The following is a 25,506-nucleotide window of genomic DNA, read 5'->3' as shown; positions in this document are numbered from 1 at the left end:
GGTATACGTCTCATGGGGACACTCTCCCAATGCATGTGGCCAACAGCACTAAGCGGTCAGGCTGATCTTCACTCTGACCGTGAAAGCAAGCAAGAATTTTCAGCACAATGCTTCAGGCAGCCATTATTAATTGCTTAGAGTTGACACTGAATTTTAAACGTGTGCTCTCCAAGCTCTTTCATATTTAGAGACTCTCAAAATGTATCATTTCCATATTCTTCAAGTGAAAGCATTGATATGCATGCTGTGCAAAGTGAAAAATAGTTTACAATCATTAAATCATAAATCATTAAATTATTTTTCTATGACAATACTATGGTCCTACTACATTTGAGATTTGGTAGAATGCTTTGTAAAAACGTGATTGGTGTTGGCACAAGGAAACCTATCTGAGAAAGATCATTGTTGGACTGTAGACAAGCACAATATTAAAAAACATCTAGAGAAACCATTTTATTTATAATTGAGGAGTCTCATTTCTATGCATGTTTAATATATTATTTTTACAAATGAAGCTTGATAAAAGAATTTTTTTTTTTTGAGGAAGATTAGCCCTGAGCTAACCGCTGCCAATCCTCCTCTTTTTGCTGAAGAAGACTGGCCCTGAGCTAACATCCATGCCCATCTTCCTCTACCTTATATGTGGGACGCCTACCACAGCATGGTGTGCCAAGCGGTGCCATGTCCGCACCCGGGATCCCAACCGGTGAACCCTGGGCCGCTGAAGCGGAACATGAACACCTAACAGCTGTACCACCGGGCCGGCCCGATAAGGGAATTTTTATAATATGTGCCCTAACTGGTAACTCACATCACAAAATATAAAGCATCATATCAGAGCCTAAATGCAAAATTAAAAAAAATAATGAAAAGCACCTAACATATTTTAATACAACAGAAGGCATTAACCAGTTATTTTCAAGGGACACCGACAGAATTTACTACAGAATTTGATGTAGGATGTTAAAGAAGAGGAACAGCCTGGCTTCATGGTTTGGGACAGAAAAATACTGACTGAATGAAGTATAATTTACTAAGTTGGGTAGGACCCAGATGTTAAGAAGTCAAATGTGAATCTAATGTCAGTGTTAAAATAGTGCATTTGTTGGGAATAGTAAAAGTATATGTGCTCTAGTTAACATCATTGACTAGTCAGAAGACCATAGTACTCAAAAATATAGGCCCTGAAGTATACAAAATTAAAAGCTTTGAAGTCAGACAGCCTTGTAAGTTATATCACCTTGTCCAATTAGCTTTGCCATCAACTATTAATTCCCGTATTTGAAAAAAGGGGATGATATCTCCATCTCAAAGCATTTTTTAAAGAATTAATGAAATAATGCAAGCCAATAATATATCACAAAGCCCAGTAAAAAATATTAAGTGTAGTTGCAGTCTAATTTCTCTGCTCAACTAGTTGGCATTATTAATTTGATCATCAGGAAACTGAGGCACAGGGAGTTGAAGTAATGTTCATAATAACACCTAGAGTGATTGTGGCTTACTTGGTATTGAAGTCTTACTCCATAGTCTACCTTTCATCCGTCGCACCACTCTGCTTCTAAAGGTGATTGAGTCTTACCCAGATTAATAAACACCATCAATTAAATTTTAATGCACATCTATTGTGCATTCATTTTGAAAATCCAGAATCACAATGTATTCCCTTTACTAATTCCTTTTCCAGATAAAGGTAGTGAGAAATAGGCTACTAATAATCATATCTAATATAAAAATTAGCGATAGTACTAGTAAGAATTATTGACGTCAATAAAGACAAGTATAGCTTTATTAATGTTCACAAAATAAATAACATCAATTTCCTCAATGTTAATGACCTTCAGAAATGCCACATTCATCATATTCATGCTTAGAAGAAATGTACATAACCATAAATTATTTGAGCCTTTAATTTTGAATTCATGCGTCATCTCTTTTGGTTAATTTGTGTTTGAGAACAATTTGTACAATAAATCTAAATATCCCACCCTTGCTCGTCAGACTAAGAAACAGATTAAAATATTACCAGTTATCGAATAATCAAGAGCAGTTTTGTGTGTGTGTTTTAATTAATTAGGACTTGTTAGTGACCGTTGTCGAGTCTGTATTGTTATCGTCTGTGTGAGAAAAGAACATAATTAGGATGACTATTCAAAGAATTCAAGGAAAGATAGAACTGATTTTCAAACAATAATCATAATAATATAGACATAAAATTAAAAGAGAGCTATAGGTTAGTACAAAGCCCAGACAAACTGCATCTGACAATAAGATACCAAAGGAGAGACCTCTGGTTTGCCCAACAACACTGCCTGTTTGACTGTAAGGTAGTTTGACTTGAGGAACATACTGCTTTAATTTGTGGATATACCAAAAATTACAATAGTTCATTTTGTCCCAATTACCCACTACATTTAAGATATGCCAGCCACTCTTTGTTACACTCGTGTGCTGTTTTTCTGGAGGATGTGATGAGTAGATGGTAAACAGATTGCCCTTTTGAGTCTGAGATATTGGTTACTAATGATCTAGAGATGAAAGGCTGTGGAACCCAATTATCGTTTCTTTTCCTGTCCAAATCTTTTATACATAACTTTTTAAATAATAAAGCATATTTTCATGCATATTATAAAATCATGAAGGGACTATAAAATGAACAAGATACCTTTCCCAAACTACATATATATTTTATGAGATTATTCGTTGGTTTTCAGTGGATTTGTTATACAGTCTTTGGGTATTCTTAAACTCACAGCCTAGAAGAGGAAATGACCTAAACGTTAAAAGTGAAATACGAAAATAGTACTCATTTAAAGGACCTGAGATTTGTGGCCAAGATTTTTCATCTTTTTCCTTTGATTCAATGAGACCAGAATCTTCAATATTCTAAACAAAAGATAGTATGTGATCAGAGTAACTGCTGGGATACCATATGAAACATCTTAAAGGAAGTCTAGTCAAGGGAAGTTTTTTAATGCTATTGATGCTCCCCCACTCTTTAAAATTTGATCTCTGTTGCTAATATAATTTTTAAAGCACATGAAAAATTTATAGGCAAAAATTTTCAAAACAAAAACATGCTCACCATTACTCTTAATGGTTTCTCTTTTCCCTCAGTTTATAGAATATTATTTTATTGCTGAAAATAGAGCATTGATTCCATGTGTTAAGCTCTCAGATTTTTCTCTTTTGCTAAAGGTTACTTTAAATATGGCCAACTATTTCTGGACCCCCAAATTATGAAAAGGTGAATGTTACTATCTACACAATATACTAAATAAAGAGATATTTCAAATGGCAATGTATATAATGTGTTCTTATAAGATGCAAGCTCTTATAAAAGAGATTCCTTGAACAGGGTGGTGATTAGATTTGGTGGCAGAGTATTTTAATATTTTAGCACAAATCGTTAAAGTATCAGCATATTCCTTTTGCTATAAAAAGCAATAAATTTAACAGCTCTTTCAGTCTTTTTATTATTATTATTTTGCAGTCTTGAGTTTAGCTGAAAAGATTTTGTGTCCAAATGTAAATTTTCACTTTGTGTCCAAATATAATTTTTCACTTTTGTGTTCCCAAAATAGACCATATATGGGTACATTTAACCAGTTATTGAATTTTTTAATGATGTTCCATTTAAGGGTAAAATAGTATTACCCCTTAATACTGGATTACAAAGAAAAGCCTATTTCTGAAGGAATTTTACTTTATGAGAGTAGCAGAGTCTGGGAATTGCATGAATGGGCTTCCTTCTCCATTTCAGGTCTGAGTGGATAGAACAAGATGTTTCATGTGTGGGAGAAATGTCCCCCTCTGCTCATCTCCAACTCAGAGTTCCCTTGAATAGAGAGAAGTACAGCTTGCCTGAATGAAGATACACAGCTGTTTTAAATGCATTTCCGTTACACTACTTGGATAAGTAAGCATACGTTCCATTTTTTTCCGCCCTTTTGGGTAAACATTTTATTATGGGAATTTTCAAACATACATAAAAGTAGAGGGAATAATATAGTACCCCCTCCACACATACCTATCACTCAACTTGAATAATTATGAACATATGTCCCCGAAGATTTTATCCATAACCCTTACACTTCCCTTGCTCCAATTATTTGAATAAAATACCACATCACATCTCTTTGATACATGTATATGTGCGTATTCCTAAAATGGAAAGGCTTTTTGAAATGTGCTTCAATACATTATACACTTAAAATCTTTTAATTCCATGATGTCATTAAATATCCAATCAGTTTGCATGATTGTCCCATAACATTTTAGAATGTTACCATGAAACTATATCCGGATTAACTTTGTATGTTGCCATGGGTCAATGTGTTTCTTAAGTCTCTTTTAATTTATAGAATCTCCCGCCTCTTTCGTTTTTTTTCCCCCTTGCAACTTACATGTTTAAGAAACTGGGATTTCAGTGTATAGTTTCCCACAGTCTGGAGTTTGCTGATTGCCTCCTCAGGGTGTTATTTAACATGCTTCCTCTCCCTTATATATCTTGTAAACTGGTGGTTAGAAGAGAATAGAAAAAATAAACTTGATAAAGTTTAAGTTTTGGGCAAAAATATTTCATAAGCAATGTGACACACTTCTAATAGAAAGAATACAATATCTGGTCATCTCCCTTATTGATGATCATTGTCTGGATCTGTTTATCAAATAAGGGTTGAAAAACTAGTGATTTTAAAATTCCATCAACCTTTATTCATTAGTTAGCTGAAAGACTTCAAAATGAAAATCCTAGTCTCAACTACTAGTCATCTGGAAGTACAGTTTTATTTTAAAATGTCTGGATAAAATGCTTCTTTTCCTCTATTTGCCAAGTTTTTATTTAATATGTTGGCTGTCTGGTGTCCTTCAAAGGTAAGCCAAACATATAATTTACTGGCCAAACCCAGACATTTTTTAAGTGAAAGGGGACACTATTAATAACTATACTGGCACAACAGAATAAGCCGGGCTGCCTGCCCTTGGTAAACTAGGATGGATAGGCACCCTGTTCAAAGGTGACAAATGAGGGTTTAGGCTTTAATTTTTGCTTTGCTTTTTAAATTATCATCATAAACACATGTATTCAAACATATTTGACACATTTCAGTGCTTGCAATTATTTCATGTATTGATGCTCCGATAAAGATTGTGGCAGAAGTCTTTGGCCATGACCCTAGAAAGCCTTCTAATTTTCTTTTCTTCACAGTATGACAAGATTTTGCAGGATCATCTTGTACATTTCATGCCCCAAATCTGGAATCAGCCATTTCTCCAAGGAGTCCTGGTTCCTCACTGTTGGAAATGGCATTTAGACACCAAAATCTGGGCACTGGGGTGTTTGTTATTACTGGTTTGTTTATGGTTTCCAGGCCTTTTTGGTGAACAGAGCTGGAAAATAGTTTTGGAGAACAAAATAGATTATAAAATCTTGCTTCGATATTTTGTTCAAATTCAGGATTATAGGGATTTTACTTAACCTCATTCAACATATTTTTGTATCTTGTTTCCCCAAAATGAAAATCCACTTTCTAAATGACACCAACACAGTTATTCATTTGTTTCATCCTGCAATAGACATACAGTAGTCTCAGAATTACGATACTAGCACTGCCTCCAATAATAGGATTGTTGAAAAGAGTTTGGATTTTTTCTTGCTTTTGGGCTTTCTTTGCAGTTATGATATATAAACTCAGGATATTTAATCAAGCTACTGGATTTTAAAGTGTCTTGAAATGGTTCCTCTTGGTGGTTATTATTTATGCCATCAATGTGATATGTTATTAGGTTTGTTTCATTTTGCTTTAGATTTTTATGCATGAAAACTTTTTAAAAGTATTTTTTTCCTCCCTAAAGCCTCACTGCATGGTTGTATATCCTGGTTGTAAGTCCTCCTTGTTCTGCTATGTAAGCCACTGCCACAGCATGGCAGCTGACAGATGGGTGGTGTGGTTCCATGACTGGGAAATGAACCCAGGCCGCCAAAGTAGTGAGAGCACTGAACTTCAACCACTAGGCCATCAGGGCTGGCTCAAAAGTATTTTTAATTACATAAAATATTTACATGATTCCAAAGTCAAATATCAAAACAGACATATTCAGAGAGGTCTAGCTTCTATGCTTACACACACACGCACGCACTTCATTTTCTGCTTACCTGGACAACCATTTCTTGAATATTGTGCAATATTTCTTGAATATTCTTATCCCCTTTTTAAATTTTAACATAAGCAAATGTGATCTATGTATTTGTATCTACCAGTCTCTGTTGGGAAAACAGTAGTACACTATATGCATTTTTCTTCTCCTTGTTTGTTCTTTTTTAAAACAATGTGTGCTTAAATTGGTTCATAGTCATATAGAGCTATTTTTTTTAACTACTTAGCATTCCTTCATGTGACTTTAGCTTCATATACTCCAGTCCACTGTGGCTGGACAGTAAGCTGTGTTCAGTTTTTTGTTCTATTAAATAGTACTGCAATAATAGTCTTCTGCATATATCTCTCATATATTTGTCAGAATAAGTTAAGAAGAGATTCCTAGAAGCAAGAGTGCTATATCCAAGGGTAAATGCATGTTTATATATTACTATTACTAGATACTATCCAAATGCCTCTCCACTGGAGTTGTGCAGTTTTCCTTGACCACCCACAAGAATGCTGATCTTACCACAAACTCACCAATATTCTCTATTGTCAAACTTTTGAATATCTTGGAGATGGTACATTAGTGAATTTTTAATTTGTGTTTCTCTTATTATGAGTGAATTGAACATTTATAAATATAATTTGGGGGCATTTACATTTCTTTTTGTGAATTTTTTGGTTTATTTCCATATATATGTAATCAAAGTTATCAAGTGTTTTCCTTGTTACAGATTTTAAAAATGGTTATGAAATATTTCCTTATACACACGTTTTAGAGAAATGCACTGATATATTCTTCTAGAACCTTCAAGCTCTCACATTTTACTTAGAAATTTCTCATGAATTTGGAATTTTTTCTCATTTGTCTTTGTACAAATGAATACATCCTTGTCTTTTTTTAAATGTGATTGTCCATTTGTATTATCGTCACTGATTTTAGAAGCCACATTTCAATATACAATTGAGTATATTTCTGAATTTTTTTCACATTGATTTTTCAGGCTAGATATGTGCCAGTATTACATTGTTCATTTATGATGTCTTTATGTAGTTTATAATATCAAATAGGGTTTGCACATTTGTTGTAATGTTCATTCTTTATCTACCATCTCTAATATAAAAAAGTTCTCCTATTTTAGATTTTATCCTTTTTTAGTAGTACACATGAAGACTATTGATTTTGTATATTGACTTTACAAGCTACTACTTTATCAAATTCTCTAAGTTTTTGGATTGTTTTCTCCATGGATTCCTTTGGGCTTTTCAGATGTATTGTCGTATCACTCAAAAATAGGTATATCACATCCTCTCCCTTTCCAATTCTTATGCCTCTAATTCCTTTCTATTTTCTGACTACATTGCTTAATATCTGTAGCACATATGCTGGATAGTTGGCACTTTGTCTTATTCCTGACTTTAGCAGAAAAATCTCTTCTGTTTCCACAATAAGTAAGATGCTAGGCATATATTTGATGATATTAAATAAGTACCACACACTTTATTGCATTGAGAGTTTTTAAACATAAAAGGGTAGCAATTTTGCCAAATATATTTTCTGCACTTATAGAGATGACCATATAATATTTTTTTCTTGTTCTGTTAAAGTAATGAATAATACTACTGGGTTTCTTAATATTCAAGTAGGTGTGCATCTCTGAAATAAACACCACTTGTACATGCTGTGCAATTTTTCAAATGGCCCATGTTTCTGATTGACCATATTTTACTTGAGATATTTATATTGATAATCACAAGCAAGATTGGAATGTAGTTTTCTTTTTTGGGCCTTCAATCTTTGACTGACTTGGGAAATCAATGGCATATACTTTAAGCACAATAAATTTGGATATTGTATTACTTTTATAGTATAAAAGAGTTAAAATAGAATTGTGATTAGTGACCTCTTAAGGTTTGTTAGAATTCTTCTGTGAGTACGTATGGGCCTGGTGCTTTTCCACACTTTATTTTCTCTCTTTCTTCTATGGAGATTTAAATCTTTTGTCTATTTTCAGGTAAATTTTGGTTAGTTTTACTCTAAACTTTATTTCACAGAGTTTGCAAAGTAGTCATCGTAGCCCATTAGGGCTACTACTAAAAAATACCATGGGTGCTGGGTCGCTTATAAACAACAGAAATTTTTTTCTCACAGTTCTGGAGGCTGGAAGTGCAAGATCAGCTTGCCAGCATGGACGGGTTCTGGTAAGGGCCCTCCTCCATGCTGCAGCCTGCAGAATTTCCATTGAGTGACAGCCAGCAAGGGAAGGGAGCATGCAAAGGGGGAGGGAGCTCTCTCAGGCCTCTTTTATAAGGACTTTAATCTCATCTATGACCTAATCACCTCCCACAGGCCCCACTTCCTAATACCATCACTTTCGGCATTAGAATTTCAACATATGAATTTGAAGAGGCACACAAACATTGGACCATAGCTGGAGTCTCATGGTTTTATATATTTTATTTTGGGGGAAGATTAGCCCTGAGCTAACATCTGCTGCCAGTCCTCCTCTTTTTGCTGAGGAAGACTGGCCCTGAGCTAACATCTGTGCCCATCTTCCTATACTTTATGTGTGGGATGCCTACCACAGCATGGCTTGCCAAGCAGTGCCATGTCCACACCTGGGATCTGAACTGACGAACCCCGGGCCGCTGAAGTGGAACGTGTGCACTTAACCACTGCACCACCAAGCCGGCCCCTATATTTCAATTTTTAATCATCTTTATGAGGTATGATTTACATAAAACAAAATGCATCATTCTAAGTGCAGTTTGATAAGTTTTTACAAATGCTCTCTTCTCTCTTCTTTCCTTTCTCTGTCTCTCATTCTTTCTCTCTCTTTATTTTTCCAGTGTTTTAAAAATTGGTCTTATACATTATAAGGACTATTGAGCCTATGTCCTTCCTCCCTTTTGTCTTAATAATCCTCTTTCCTTTGCCTCTGATGTCCCTGGTCTTCTCAATTTGGACTACTCCCACACGCTTCCTCAGTACAGGCTCTCGATAAAATAGGACCGAGGTGATAGAACATATGTGATTACAGGTATGTGATTATGTGATTGTGTTGCATAAAATTGTAGTGCCAGTCTTGCTGGAGTTTTTTTTCTCCCTTGTTGCCCCTTATAACCCCATACCCCATTTCACGTACTGTGAACATGTTACTTCGCCCTGGTACAACCTTTCACAAGTAATAAACCAACATTGGTCCATTGCAATTAACTAAACTCCATACTTTACTCATGTTTTAGTACTTTTTCCCTAAAGTTCTTTTTCTAATTAGGATGTTGTCCAGCAGACCACATTACATTTGGTCTTCATGTCTGCTTAGCCTCCTCTGGTCTGTGAAAGCTTCTCATTCTTTCCTTGGTTGATGGCCTTGAGAGTATCAAAGAATATTGGTCAGTAATTTTGTAGAATGTCCTTCAGTTGGGGCTTGTTAATGTTTTTCTCATGATTAGACTAGAGTGAGGGGTTTTGAGAGGAAGATCACAGAGGTGATATGATCACATCCTATTAAGGGTACATGCTATCAACTTGATTTATCACTGATTATGATAACTTTGCTCACCTGGCCAAGGTATCATTTGTCAGGTTTCTCCACTGTAAAATGACTATTTTCCCCCTTTTCATTCTCCAATCTTTGGAAACACGTCACTAAGCACAATTCACACTCACGACGTGCAAAGTTAAGTTCTACCTCTCCAAAGAGGGAGGTAGCTACATAAATTATTTGGAATTCATCTACAGGAGATTTGTCTCTTCTCTTTCACTTAAAACCTTTATTCAATCATCTATTTCATTATTGACTCATACGTATTTACCTTATACTTTGAGTCATAACCCAATATCACGTTATTTATTTTGCGGCTCAGCATGTCCCAGCTTTGTCCATTGGGAGCTCTTTCAGATTGTCTTCTGTATCCCTTTGCTGCCCCCTCAATCCTTTTGTGTTCTAATGCTTGCTTCCTTATTTTAAGGCACTAAAAGCTGCTCTTGGCTCATTTGTATATTCCCTGGCCCACTCCAAGACACAGCCATTCCTCCAAGGAGTTTTGGTCCCTTTTGTTGACAAATGGTATTAGAAACTAAGATCTGGACACTGGGTTTGCTCATTGCTACCATAGAGTCACTGCTTCTTTGCCCACTCAGTGGACAGAAAGAGGAACTATATGTATATATACTCACTCATGTATATACACATATCTATTGTTATTTCAGTGTCTATAGAGCTGTATTTATATTAAGCTAATCATGAGTACACACTGATATATTTGACTCAAATTCAGTACAACATGGCTCATTCTAGCCTTTCCCTCTTGCCTATCTGTACCTCCCTTTCCAACAGTGAGAAGCCTACCTTCCATCGTCTACCATCCATTTCCTTGTTTATTCAATTCTAGTATACATGTACAGCACTTTCAGAATGGTTAAGCCATACCCACGTGAAAAGGAACTCTAGCAACTGGAGTACAGAGATTGTATGCAGCTCCTTTTGTCTTTAGTCTTGCAGTTTCCCATCAAAACACCATTTTCCAAAGTTACTCAACTCTGCACTCTTGTTTCCTCACCCCCTTCAGGAATGTGTGCCGTGTTAAAATGCTAAGTTTGTGGCACTTTGTTACATAGCAATAGAAAACCAATAAATTTTTATCCTGAGAGGTTTCATTGGCTCGTTTTGAGATTTCATGGGTCCCAGCCCACATCATAATTATCCAAGCTTCCTGCAGTTTCCTTGCCCTTGTCGTACACTGAAGCTTGTGAAGCCCACCTTTCTCCAACTTTAGCTGTTCCTCTAACCATTCCACTGGGCCTCTCAGTGAAATTATTGGTGAATGTGTGGTCCGCCAGCTCTTGATGCTCTATCCCCACCCAGTAGTATTTGGGATTCAAGAGATAGTCTCCCACCTACATTTACTGTTAAAGTTTTGTGGGTTTTGATTTTTTTATCTTACTTTCTGTTTCTGTGGGTTCTTGAGGAGGTTCAAAAACCAGACTACCATCTCTGCTGTCTTCCTGCATTTTTGTATTTTTTATCAACAGCATTTGTTTTTGACTCTTGGGCTTGCAGGAGACTTTTGTCATCATCACCAAGATGACAAGAAATAACTGAGGTCCCAAAAGATTCCAAGGTACCACAGTGAATTATAGAGACAGAATTAGAATCAGGGACTCCAGCTTAGTAACCAGCTGCACTCAGCATCCTCTGCTGTGTCTCTTACACCATGAGGAAATGTCTTCTCTTTTCTGATTAAGAATAGGAGTGTGGCCCTCTGGATGCATCCAATTGTTTTAGGAAAATAAGTAAGTATTCCAGGAGTAGAATTTCACAAGCAAAGATAGATGAGTGTGGCAAATGTGAGCATTTCATTACTCTGCTTATGTAGTATTTTGATCATTTTTTACTATGTTGCCTTAACTTAATGCCAAGAGCAAGAGTTCTCAAACTTTAATATGGATGGATCATTATGAGATCATTCTAACATTCTAATCCACTAAGCCTGAGGTGGTTCCTAAGCATTTCTAACAAGCCCCAGATGATGCCAATGCTGATGATGCCTGGACCTCACTTTGAGTAGCAAAGGCCTAGAGGACCCATTAATGGGCTTCAGGTAGCTGTGCATTTCCTAATTTTAAAGAAAACTTTGGCATATGTAGAAAGAGAAAGAGATAGAGAGAGACAGAGATTTCATAGTTTTCCTAAGATTTAAAAGGATTTCTGTATTAAAAATGTTAAGAACTTTTAGCCTACAAGATAAAGTTCAACTGCTTAGGATAAAATGTAAAGCCTTTCATAATCTTTCTCATTTTATTTTCCTCCACTGTCCTTTAAGTATATTGCAGTCTAGCCACATCCGAACTTATCATAACATCTAAAACCATCTAGGATTCTTAATAGCTACCACTTTAAATAGAATTAAAATAGTCTTTTGTTCTCACAAACCATGTTTTACTTTCATTTATTCTTCAGCTAACATTTACAAAATACTTTATATATTTATATATTATATTTATATATTATATTTTGTACTAAGCCTTAGGGATATAAAAATATGCAATAGTGTCTGCTTGTGGCATTACTGTAATTATTTGTTAAGATACTTTACTCTAGTAGACTGTGTTCCCTTGGATGAGCATTTACCCAGGGTTGGTTGGTTAAATGAATAAAAAGAAAGAAGGAAAGAAAGAGAAAGAAAGAAAGAAAGAGAAAAAGAAACAGAGAAGGAGGGAAGGAAAGAAGGAAGGGAAGAAGCAAGGGCGAGGGGAAGGGAGGAAGGATGAAAGGAAAGAAAGAAGGAAAGAAGGAAAGAGAGAGAAAGAGAGGAAGGAAGAAGAAAGGAAGGAAGAACAAAAGGAGGGGAGGAAAGAAGGTGATGAGGTAAAAAACTAGGGTGACAAGTGTGAAAGCATGGATTGGAAAGTCTGAGGAGTAGTGCTATTAGTTAGAAATAACACAAGTTGTTGGGGCTGCATTTGTCATGTATAAAAGATCATAAATATATTATTTTAAAAGATATTTTGAAAGTGATGATTTATAGAAACAGAAATCTTCATGAGGAAAAATTTTATTGGGAGCCATCACAGTACCACATTTTTTCCCTAAGAATAAAAAAGTAAGGCCAGCCCTGGAGGCCTAGTGGTTAAGTTTGGTGTGCTTCTCTCAGGTGGCCCGGGTTTGGTTCCTGGGCACGGACCTACGCCACTCATCTGATATCGGCCATGCTGTAACAGTAGCTCACATAAAAGAAAAAAGAGGAAGATTGGTAAGGGATGTTAGCTCAGGGAAAATCTTCCTCAACGACAACAACAACAATAAATATTATTTATTCTTTATTTATATAAAGAATAAATATTAACATTAATCTTGTAACAAATTTCTGATTTGGAAGGATGCCATCCAGTAGGATAGACAGGCAGTAGGCAAGGAAACACGTGTTCAAGATGGTTAAGTGGGCTTGTCAGTATTCTATTGGTACAAAGGTTCTGATCACTAAAGATCAATAAAGATTTTATTTGTACAAAGGTTGTGATTACTAGTACTAGACATCTGATCACTAGGTTTATATGCGTGTCAGAGTTTACAAATATTGGCTTATATTTTGTAACAGATTATTTCCATGATTAGGTGATATTCAGGGGAGTTGCTGCTAGACAAATGTCTTCATTGCTAGGGTCCTCATGCAGACATGACGTATGGAGCCAAAGTCTGAGAAACTGATAGCAGATTTTGCAATTTGATGCACAAAATTCTACCAGTGGGAGAAGTCCTTTTGCTTTAGGAATCCCTGTGGTATGTATTCCCTGGACTCAACTAAAAATAAGTAATTCCTACACCATGCTAAACCATGTGAGGAAGTATAATGAGAGGTAGATTGATAAATAATACCTGAAATAATTTGCCAAGAGGTTACAAAATAATTCACCAAATACATGTATAGGCATCTGAAGTTTCATCTTCGGTTGTAGGGTTGAAGGGTTGTAGAGAATATTCCTTGTCAGCCTCAGTGTGTTTAATTTCCTTCTACGTATTGCACCATGTCTGGCTTCATCAGATGCATGCTCTCCCTGGTGAATTGAAACCAAGTTGCACAGATACCTTGCCTTGATTAATCACTGCCTCTATTGTCAACAGCTATTTGTAGATATTTTATCTCATTCTATGTAAAAATTATTCTGATGTATTTATAGTTTGCTCTTCTTTTGTACTACAATTTGGCATGCGAAAATGGTGCTCTACAAATCAGGGAGTAGAGAAAGTAATAATTTGTCCACACAAATTAGACTCTGATGTACTACTATTCTCTAATGCCTCTCATACTCGCCTTTGTATCTCCAACCACTGTGGATTTTTTTTAGATGTGCAAAGAAAATTGCAGCTATTTAAAATAACCTAGAGAGGGAGAACGGTAGGCGATATCCTAACTACCTTAGCCCTTTACATTTCAGCAGCCTTGTTGCCAAGGAAACCACTTGGGACTTTAGGGAAATTTGTGGATATTTAAAATGGATTGTGCCTGTACATAGACAGACATTTGCACAATTCACATCGCAGAATAAAAAGCTTCCAGTCTTGCAATATGAAGCCTAGAATTTCAAGGACTGAGGATGGGAAATAACAAAATGCAAAGGCTTATTCACTTATACGCCAAAGAATGTGCTGTATATACTATTTCACATTACTATTAGGCTAGGCTGTTTAAAAAAAAAAAAATAGAATCTAGCTGGAATAGTCAAGAGTACAATATAAGCCTTATAAGTCTCACATTTTCATTTGTTCTTGTGACTTGCAATTTTAACATTGCGCCACCATTTTCACAATTAATTCCCAAGACATATTTCAGTTTTTAAAATCTAAAAAGAAAAACAAATGCATTCATTGCTGAGGCTCTGTTGGAAACTGACTGAATTCTACGTAAGTGCAGATAAGAACCTTTACTCACAATTCTGTGAGTAAAGTGCAGATGTTAGAAGAGAATAGAGATAGGCTGACATATCAAAACCCTTGAGCTAGTTTTTCAGTTTCTGTATGTTTGTGTCCGTCCTCTGGCTTTTATCCTTTACAAATTTCTGCTGAAGGTTGATATTCCTGGTGAGGCTGCAGAGTAGAAAGCAGGTATACAAATTGGCTTCCAAATATTATTTTCACATATATTCATGGTTAATTTTTGAACCTATACTCACGCAGAGTCTTGCTCTCCCTAGGCATGCAGGTTGACATTTCCATACTGTCCATAAACTCCTGTCACAAGGGAAGTCAGCTTCACCCTGAGTGTTTAAGGAATGCCACAGTCTCCCCCCTCCCCCCCCCCCACCGCCCCCAGTTCATCCCAATGGACTCCAGAACATCTGTGCAAGAAGTCTGCAAAGCAGCAAATCTCTGCCCAGACAAGGTATGTTCTTTGTTTTCACAAAGATTTATCTGATGGATGGTGACATGGGAGCTTCTACCTTCCATAGTTCCAGAGTGTGACTAGTAAAAGTCCATGAAGTCAGAAGTAAAGGATGAGATACAACAGCTGAAAATATACAGCTTCTATATCTCCTAATAATTCAACATTATGAGGTGTTACAATTCCCATCACATTCATTCAGGGACATGTGTTCTCAATAAAAAATAACAATTACATAAACACCACTTTCATATAATAGCTGAGGATTCATAATGAACCCAGGGGCAAAACTCTCCTATTCCTAATTCCTTCTAAAATTATTAAAATTATACAAAAATTGGAGGAACCATGCATTAGTATCAGAGGTTAATGACAGATATTATTTAACTGCAAATAACATACAGAAATTTCAGCTAGGTAGTTTTGATAGCTGGATAGTGTTCAATTGAAAAAAATTTTAAATGAAGAAAAGTAGAATGACAAAACAGAAAGACTAGAGAGACAAATATTTGGCCCCAACAGAAGAACCTAATAATTAGGGAAAGAGCTAGAAACAAGGTTACCCTATGGGACATGCAGGGAACATTTGCCTCAGAATTTTTTTCTCCATTAAGTACAAAGAGCATTAGAAAGCAATTCCATGGGGAAGCCTAGGGTACCTCCAAATAAAAACACTTAGTGGGCATCAATAGTCATTTCTCCCCTCTAACATGACTGGGCTTTTCTCTGCATTAGCAGGCTTGGTACTAGATACGATGGGCACTGACACCAATTGGATAGAGAGGAAATAAGGTTAGCATACCCACTCAATTTTGGAGAAATGTTGGATATTGATAATATCTCATCATTCAAAGGTGGATAAAGAGGAAAATATCATAACATGCAGCCTATAAAAAGATTCTGCATAATAAGATGAGGTGAGCACAGCATCTCAAAATACTTTACAAATAAAATAAATACTACAGAACGAAGAGGTTGGTTTTAGAAAATATCTGCTTTGTCTTTCAGTAAAAAGAAAAAGAAATGAACACCATGAAACAAGAGATGAAAGATGAGAGGGTAAGACAATAGACAGAGATATAAAAAGGAGCAAGCTGGGAGCCAGACAGAATGGCAAAAGGGACTGAATGAGATAAGGAAAAATGAAAGGAAATGAAAGAGACAATAACTAATTTTAAAATTGCTTTGAAAGCAGTAAAGAATCCGTACTGTGAAAACTGAATCAGTGATGTGAAAGCTGAAATTTTGAGCTTCTTAAAGTTTTTATTATTCAGCAACAATAAGTTGCTTACAGTTAGACTAAATTTTTTAAATCACAAATATAACATTAACCAGAGGGAAAAAACTTAATGATGATTACAGCAGAAGTTGATACATTTTAAAAGAATCTAAGAAATAAGTTTTAAAATAGCCACCTCACTAAAAACAATAGAAAAGCTTGACATAGTTGAGAGCCCCTAAAAAATAACTAAGTAGAAAGAAAGTACATAAAGTATACAAATAAACAAAGCTAAAAGTGAGCAAGGGAAAATAAACAGATATCCAAGAACATAAGTAAGGAATGCCTAAACTAATACTTTCGAAAACTTACTGAAATACACAATGTACTAGGAAAACATAAATTAACAAAACAATTTCCCCAAGGTTCAATGATTTAAAAGGACGATTATCACACAAGACATTTAATAACCAATATTCCAGATTTCCTAGGGAGAGTTTTCAGATTCATTTGGTATTATAATTTCTTCCAAGTTTACAATAAACAAATAATTGTCTCCTAGAAATAGTTCCAGGGCATAGAAAAAGAAGAAAGCCATGTTAATTTGTTTCTAGAAGATAATATAACCCTTTAGCAAAAACTGACAGAGAAACTAAAGATAGAACTCATTTAAGAATATTCTTAATGAAATACAAGCAAAACAAATCCAGAATGTTATTAATCAAGTAATAAAAACATAACCAAGTAGGGTCCATTCCAGTAAGATTATAAGCAATCAGTATTAGAAAATCCTATTAATATGCAATCGTATATGAGAAACAAGGAACAAAAATTATATGATCGTTATAGGTGCTGAAAAGACATTTGAAATTTTCGACATTCATTCCTGGGTTAAAAGCGGTTTTAGCTAACAGCAAAATAGAATCTTCCTTAATATTATAAAAATTATATAAAACTTTTAATAGTGTAGCAGTCAGTTCTCCACAAAATTATTTACAGATTCAATTCAATCCCAGTTAAAATTCCAACAGGTATGTGTAGGGGTGTTTGCGTGAGTGTGAGCATAGATATTTACAAGCTGATTCTAAGACCTAGATGAAGAGGCCAAGAATGGAGCTAAGCCAATATGGAAGAATAAAGTTTGTGTATTTTATACTAATGGATACACGAACCTATATAAACCTATAGTTTAAAAAGTGCGGTATTTGCAAAAAGATAGACAGAAGAAAAAAAGAAAAGGAACATAATCTGGGAGTATGGAGTCCAGAAGGTACAGGAAGAGTGATTGAAGTCAAAAAGGAGTTAGAAGTCAAATCTTCTAGGGTATTGTAAGCCATTGCAAGGACTTTGCCTTCACTCTCGGTGAGGTTGGAAGCCACTGGAGGACTCTGAACATAATAACAAAATCTTGTTTGTATTTTAAAATTATCACTTGCGCTGTGTGCTAAGAACAGATAGTAGAGGGGGCAAGGATGAGAGCAGGGAGAATGGTTTGAAGGCTAGTATAGTGACTTAAGCAGTGAGCATGTTGGCTTGCACCAGTTTCAACACTGGAGCCTTTAAATGAGGTAGTCAGATACTGGATTTATTAAGAAGAATTTGCTGATGGATTGGGAATGCAATATGAGAGACAGAAGTCAAGGACCACTCCAAAGTTTAGATCCTGAGCTAGAGGAATACACAAGTTGTAAATTACTAAACTAGGAAATAATGTGGGAATCAGGAATTCCTTTTTGGACAAAATAAGTTTAAAATGTCTATTACGTATCCAAGAGAAGATGTCAAATAAGCAATTGGATGTCTGAATCTGGAGTTTAGGAGAGAGGTATAAACTGGAAGTCATTTAGTATATATTTGTGTTTAACCCTATGGTTTAGTTCTTCATCTAGGGAATAAGAAATGTGTGGACTTAGCCCTGGGCCTCTTCATACCTGGCGATAGTCACCTACTCAGACAAAAACTACTTCTACCTCAAGGAGGATGAGGACTTATAATTGGCTATTGGTTTTGACAATCTGGAGGTCACTACCAACTTTGATGAAAGCTGTGTTGGTGGAGTTATGGGAGCCAAGACTGACTGAAGAGGATTTAAGAAAAAAGCAGGATTGAATATAGATTTTATTATTAGATGATATTAATGCATAAATCTAATTTTCTTTGGTGTAATAAAAGCATCGTGGTTTTGTAATAGATTATCCTCATTTCTCAGGTGACACACGCTGATGTATTGAGGGGCAAAATGTCATGTTGTCTGCAACTCATATTTAAAATATTCAGCAAAAAATTATATCTACAGGGACAAAGCAAATGCACCAAAAGTATAATAGAAAGAAAAGAATCGGGAGCAACAATAAAGGATTTTCTTTAAAGTAATTTGATATAAAGGAGTAAAGAAAAAGAAGAGGTGATTGAAAAGGGATAGTCAAGAGAATATCTTTAAATGAGTGATATAAAAGCATATTTGAAGACTAATGCAAATATTCCAGGAGAGTGTAAAAAATTGGCGATGCAGAAAAAGGGGTCCAATTGCTAAAGCAACATTATTGATTGGACTGTTAGGATCAGATCTAGTGCACAAGTGCAAGTATTAGCCTAATTTTTACTTTCTTCTTGCATTCCTCCATATTTTACAAATTTCCTATAATAACTATCATATCACACTTGGCACCTGACCCAAATCCTTTTTGATAGCATGGGATTTTGCAAATGTTTCTATGACTCTTTTATCATTTTATGTAATATATTAAAAAGCAGAAGGGGCACACAGATGATTTTTTAACCTTGAAAACAAAAGTAAAATCGACCTCATAACAGAACATGAAAAAATGCTAAATAACATATTGTGAAACTATTTCACACAAGTTGAAAGGGTATAGAGAAAGAGGTAGCCTAATGGTTTCTTGATAAAGACAGGACAGAGTCAAGAGGAGCAGGGGTCTGCAAACTCCTGGCCCATCTATGAAATAAGCCCACCTCCTGTTTTTGTAGAGTTTTGGAACATTGCCACCCTTGTTCACTTATATGTTGCCTATGGTTGCTTTCACACTAAAATGGTAGGGTTGAGTATGGAGGGCCCACAAAGCCTAAAATATTTACTATCTAGCTCTTTACAGAAAAAAAGTTTGCAAATAATAGAACCTTGGGGCCGGTCCCATGGCCGAGTGGTTAAGTTCAAGTGCTCCGCTATGGCCCAGGGTTTTGCTGGTTCAGATCCTGGGCGCAGACATGACACCACTCATTAGGCCAAGTTGAGGCAACATCCCATGTGCCATAACTAGAAGGACCCACAACTAAAATATATACAACTATGTACTGGGGGAGTATGGAGATACTCATTGGGCAGAAAAAGCAGAAAGAAAAAAAATAGATTGGCAACAGTTGTTAGCTCAGGTGCCAATCTTAAAAAAAAAAAAAATCCACAGCTAGCATCATATTTAAAAATAAATAAATAAATAATAGAACCTTGCTATTCAAAATGTAGTCTCCAGACCAGGAGCATCAGCAATGAAGAAAATGAAGCAGAAGTCAAATTTGAGCAGTGCCATGAATTACGTGAATGAGTGATCCAGTGGATTATCTAAGGGAAGAAGTTTCCTGATGTAGAAAAGAGAATTGGAACGGCTCCTCAATCAGCCGTGAACTGGCCTGTTTGAGTAATAACAAAAACCTTTATGACTCAGAAAAGAGAGGAGTGAGTAGAAGAAAATAGGGTCAAAGAAACAGGCATGACTCAGATCAGGTGAGATTCTATATAAGAGATCTGGATTGAATTCTCAACGTGATTGGCATATATTGGAGGGTTGTCAATAAGAACATGACATGATTTGATTTACATGCTTAAAATCTACCTTGGCTGCTTTATAGAGAATAGACAATGGAGTGCAAAAGCATAAACTGGGAGAATAGTAAGAGAGCTAGTGCAGTTGTTCAGAGAAGAGAGAATGGTGGCGGGAAGTGGTTGGACTCTAGATGTGTTGTGAAAGGAAAGCTGATGATAAGATGTAGGCTGTGAGGGAGACAGCAGAGTTAAGGATTAGGTCTAGGTTTTTGTTCTGACAGCTAGAAAGATGAGAGTACCATTTAGAGAGACTGGGGAAAATTAGGAGGACTAAATTTGAAGAAGAAAATTAAAATTTCGATTTTAGACACGTTCTGTTGAGATCTTGTTACGCCTCAAGTGGAAGTCTACAATTCTGGAACACTGGGATAAGGGCTCAGGTGAATGAAATCATCAAGAGTATAAATTGAGAAGAGAAACAATCTGATGACTGAGCCCTGAGAGAAGAGACAGACTCAGCAAATTGACAGCAAATATGTGACGCAGGAAGTAAAACTATATGGTTTACTTAAAAACACGGTGAACAGAAGCAAAGTAAAAAAAAACTTTCTCAAGAAGAAGAAAGAGATCAAACTGTCAAATGCTGCTGAAGTTGAACAATGTGAGCCTAGTAAGATGAATATTAGATTTGGCAAGTGGATGTCATGGGTGACCTCGAAAAGAGAAGTCTCTGAAGAGCAATGGGGACAAATTTCTGATGGAACCGTGTAAAAGAGAGAATGAAGGTTTCCATTTCTAGTCATATGCTTGACTAGATTTTGCAGAAAAACACTTTCTGGAGCAGAACACCTGAAAAAAGTCCTTAAAATATAAGAAACATCTCTTTTAAAGCATGGCTGGGCTGTCAATAAAGTAAGAGAAACAACCAAAACAAGACAATAAAGAATTGTGATTGCAAAGGAGGAAACCCTGACGATACTGTTCATCCTGGGTGCCTAAGAGCATGAGTTGAATGACCACAAGCATTAGGAGACAAAAGAAAAATCTTGAGGCCTAAGCAAGCTGAAAGTCAGGTTCAAGACCATGTATGAAGCCAGGATGCTCTCTATGGATAGAACAGAGAAACATTCACTCCAAAGAGAAAGACTTTGTTTGTTTTGGCCTTGGTCATAGACTCGCATCTTCTAGGGAAAGACTTGGTGTGTTTTCAGTTGAACACAGGATAGTCATATTACATTAGGTGGAAGTATGACCTTGCTGTTGTCATTATTTGAAGATTAAGCCTAGATAAAGAGATGCACATGGGTGCCAAGTTGACAAGGGGTGGATGTGTGATGGTTAATTCTATATGTCAACTTGGCTTGGCTACAGTCCCAGATAATTGTTCATACATTAATTCTGGATGTTTCTGTGAAGGTGTTTTTTGGGTGAGCTTAATTTTTAAATCAGTGGACTTTGAGTAAATCACATTACCCTCCATAATGTGGGTGGGTCTCATCCAATCAGTTGAAAATCTTCATAGAAAAACAGAAAAAGCAAGAAGGAATTCTGCCTTCAGATTGGCTGTGAACTCAGGCTGCAACATCAACTCTTCCCAGATCTTCTCCAGCCTGCTTGCACAACTGTGTGAGCCAATTCCTTAAAGACTCTCTCTCCCCAACCCCCCCCCCCGTCTATATATGTATTCTGTTTCTCTTGAGAACCCCCTAACACAATACTAACATTTAGATTAAAGGAACCAAAAATTCCAAGAGAAATATATATCCACATTGTAACGAATATGCAAATCTCCAAAGACAAAATATTTCAAAGTGGTGAGAAAAAAATTACCTACAAATGAACGTATAACTGACTTCTCAGACAGTAAGAAAGCAAAAGTAAAAACAATTTTCAAATAAATTCAATGTGTCTTGAAAGTTCTGAAAAAAATAGCAGTAAACACAGTACAACAGAGCTGTATATCTCAAAATTATATTTTGAGAAAAAAGTAAAGGCCTTATCAGAGAAAAAGAAAACCTGAGTGAGTTCATTGCCAACAGACCTTCATTAAAGGAAGATTTGAAGGATATAGTTCAGGGGAGAAAAAAGGGAAAAGGAAAATAATCATAGAAGAAAATTTGTAAAATGTTAAAAGAAGTGGTGAAAAAAAAATAAATTGTAAACTTGCTGATAAACCCAAGCAATATACCTGATTAAGCATTAACAATAATGCCTAATTTGCGAGCTTAAAAATTTGAGACAGAGCAAAGAATTTTGACCACCACAGCAAATGAGTCAGAAGGGAGTTGATAAGAACAAAAACGTTTTTCAGGAGGAGAATAAAGATGTTGATGAACCTACATTAATTTAAACATTCACACAAAAATTTCTAAGAAAGAAGACTAGAGCATGTACGTTTCCAACCAGTAGGGAAAAGAAAAAGAAAGAAGAAAGAAGGGAGAGAAGGAGAAACATAAAGCACAAAATAAGAAGATGGAAAAGAATCTAGACGTATCAGTCATCACAATCAATTTAAAGGGGCAAAATGCTTTCATTTAAAGATTAAAAAATTAGCAAAAGGCAGCAGTGTAATTTGTATGTGAAATATATTTTTAAGATTTCATTTAGAAAGGTTAAAAATTAAAAGATGAAAATTAAAAGTCTGGGTACAATTTAGAGATTAAACCATTGTAATTTGAATCAGGGAAGTTTAATAAAATGAATAATTAAATTTTGATAAAGCAGTAACTATAAAGATGCAATGAGAACTCTAAAGGGTAGCCAAGGGCAGAAGGAGAGTTCCAAGGAAAGACTGACCTTGAAGGGGAAAGAGCACCTCAAGGCTGGATATCAGACTTCACTGAAGGTGTGGGTGCAACCCATGGATGGTGCAGGAGTTCACCGGATTTCCCAAGCCAGAGTGAGATTGCCATGGATAGTGCAATTCCCTGGCTTTCTGTTTCATTTATCCTAAACACTAATGGAGCACAGGAACTCACACAGTTTCAAGGTATGCAATAGTGACTATGTAGCTGGTGTCCTTGCCCTTGTGGAGCCTACAGTTTAATGTTTGGCCCTCCACAGGGATATCAGTGTTATACGCTGCACACGATACTCTTCGCTCATATTAAAGACAATAATTCAATTATTCCTTAGCTTTTCTTTTTTTTTAATTTAAACATTACAATTTCTTTAATTTGACTGGAATCAATTTCCCCTCTTTAAACATCTCTGCTTCTCTTCTATGAATAATTTCTAACACCTTTTGTATGTCGTCTTTAGTGCATTGAACATAATAGAACATAATTAAAAGAAGACTGTCATTTTTATCACGTCCACTCTTATCTTTGTCTTTTAAAATATCTAGAAGTATGTTAACCTTTGTGTCCAAGCAGTCTTTCCAAAACTACATTTGTTCTAGGCTTTGTGCTTCTTTTCTCCTATTCCTTTCTGCTATACATGTAATCTTAATTGGAGAACTCTTGTTTTCTTCACTAATTGAAATACTAAGTAGAACAACTCTCAAGGCATTTGATGTGGGACGACACTCAGGCTAGCCCAAGGTCATTCCGAGCTGTGATCTTGGCTTCAGCCTTCCAGCTATGTATATGAACCATCTCAAAGCAGATGGAAAATACTCCAGAGGTGGGTTGGCTAATCAGGATGTCACGTGGGGTAGAATTGAAAGCCTTTCTGAAATGGAACTCTATCACTTCCCTATGGCCCTTTGCCACGTGTTGTATCTCAGACTGTCCTAGGTGATCACTAGATTGTATTCTAATTATTCTGTTGCCTTCAATCATTCACACTAAAACTGTCATATTTATAATTTACAGAATCAACTTTCCTTCCCTTTTAAAAATTAGAAACAGCATTCTCTTTCCTAATTCTTCCATAAATTATCATAAGAATGGACTTAGATTATCTCCTACCTTTTAAGTAATTTTTTTAAGTTAAAACTAAAGCTGTTTAGATCTCTGACTTTCCCAACTTTACCTTAGTTCTTTTTTGAAAACCATTTAATTCAGAGAGTTATCCATTTTTTTCTGAAACAAATAAGGTTATAAAAGTAGCAACCGTGTATTGACTTCCTGCCAAATGCCAAGAATTTTAGTACATGATTCTCATATATTAAATCTAATCCTCTTGACACTGTATATAGGTATTATCACACTTGTTTTACAGTGAGGAAATTAAAGTTCAGAAAAGTTAAGAAACATGTGACTGACAAAGCTACAGCATCTAATGCTTTCTCTCTCTTCCAGATTCTATTTTCATATTACTCTGTTACTATTTTTTCCTCACACCTCTTTATCACTTTCAACTAAAATATCGGAGGAATGCTTGAAATTTTTGTTGCAAATTCTACATTAATTGTACATGTATAGCACCTTAAACTCAAAATGGTCTTTAGAATCTGTTTACTTATTTTTTATAACATGTTCTAGAGATGGTTATTGCATCCACGTTCAAGGAACATTCACCAGACAGTTATTCATCATTTTCTGGAAACATCCTAAGTAACTGTAGCTCATGGAAAGGTTCTAATCTTACCTTTAATATCTCCTGCTTGGGTGACTCTGTCTGAATCACCTGCATGTTCTCTGAGCCCCAGTAGCCTCATCTATCAATGAGAGGAGGTAGGCAGCAGTTCTGTATTGTTTTGTACTTTCTTCATTTAGACCAGTGAGTTATTTTCATGGCAGCCATATAAGGTGATTTAGTTTGGCTTGACTGAGTCCACGCAAACCGTGGCATTTGTATGTATATGTAGATACAGCCAGGTGAAGGACACCAATAACTTACAGCAATAGAGGGCCTGTCTGTGCATCTCTGCCCTTCACACAGCATGTGGGCAAGTGGAGAAGGTGTGTTTTTCATTTGATCAATCCAGAGCACAGCTATGTTCAGTGCTCTCATTGCTCTACTTAAAATTCTCTTATGTTTTTGTCAAAAAAGTGACCTGTTCTATTTCATATATGAAAGCGTCACATTAAAAGAATATGAGGTAGCAAATATCTTTACTGAAGCGCTGTTGGCAGCTGAAATCACTGACAACTTCCTGGCCGTGAATCATAATCTATATCAGTGCCTTTGAGACAGCAGGCTATTGATTTTTCCCTGTCTATAATCCAAGACCATATACAGAGCTTGTTAGACATCTGTGGGAATATAAACTGAGTTTTGATACAAGTTAGGAAGGTTCTCGTAGCGGGGCACATAGTTTTTGTCTTAGAGAAAATCTTTACACAACTGGATTCTTGGTGAACTTTTCAAAAACAAACAATTTAATATAAGTTAGGTTGAAGGCTTTGAGTAGAGGACATTGAGAGAATTCTTTATTCTTTTGTCCAGAGTTTAAATCAAATAATTTTCTCCAGCGGTTACTACACTATCTATTAAATAATGATTGTGCTTTTTCTCTTTATTATACCTGAGGATACTTGTTATTTGATGAGACTAATTAGGATAGATTTCAAGTGCTTTAGGGAGATAAATGT

Source organism: Equus caballus, chromosome 9 (genome assembly GCF_041296265.1).
Source record: "Equus caballus isolate H_3958 breed thoroughbred chromosome 9, TB-T2T, whole genome shotgun sequence".
NCBI lineage: Eukaryota > Metazoa > Chordata > Mammalia > Perissodactyla > Equidae > Equus > Equus caballus.
The sequence above is the reverse complement of the archived record's forward strand: the minus strand, read 5'-3'. Positions refer to the sequence as shown.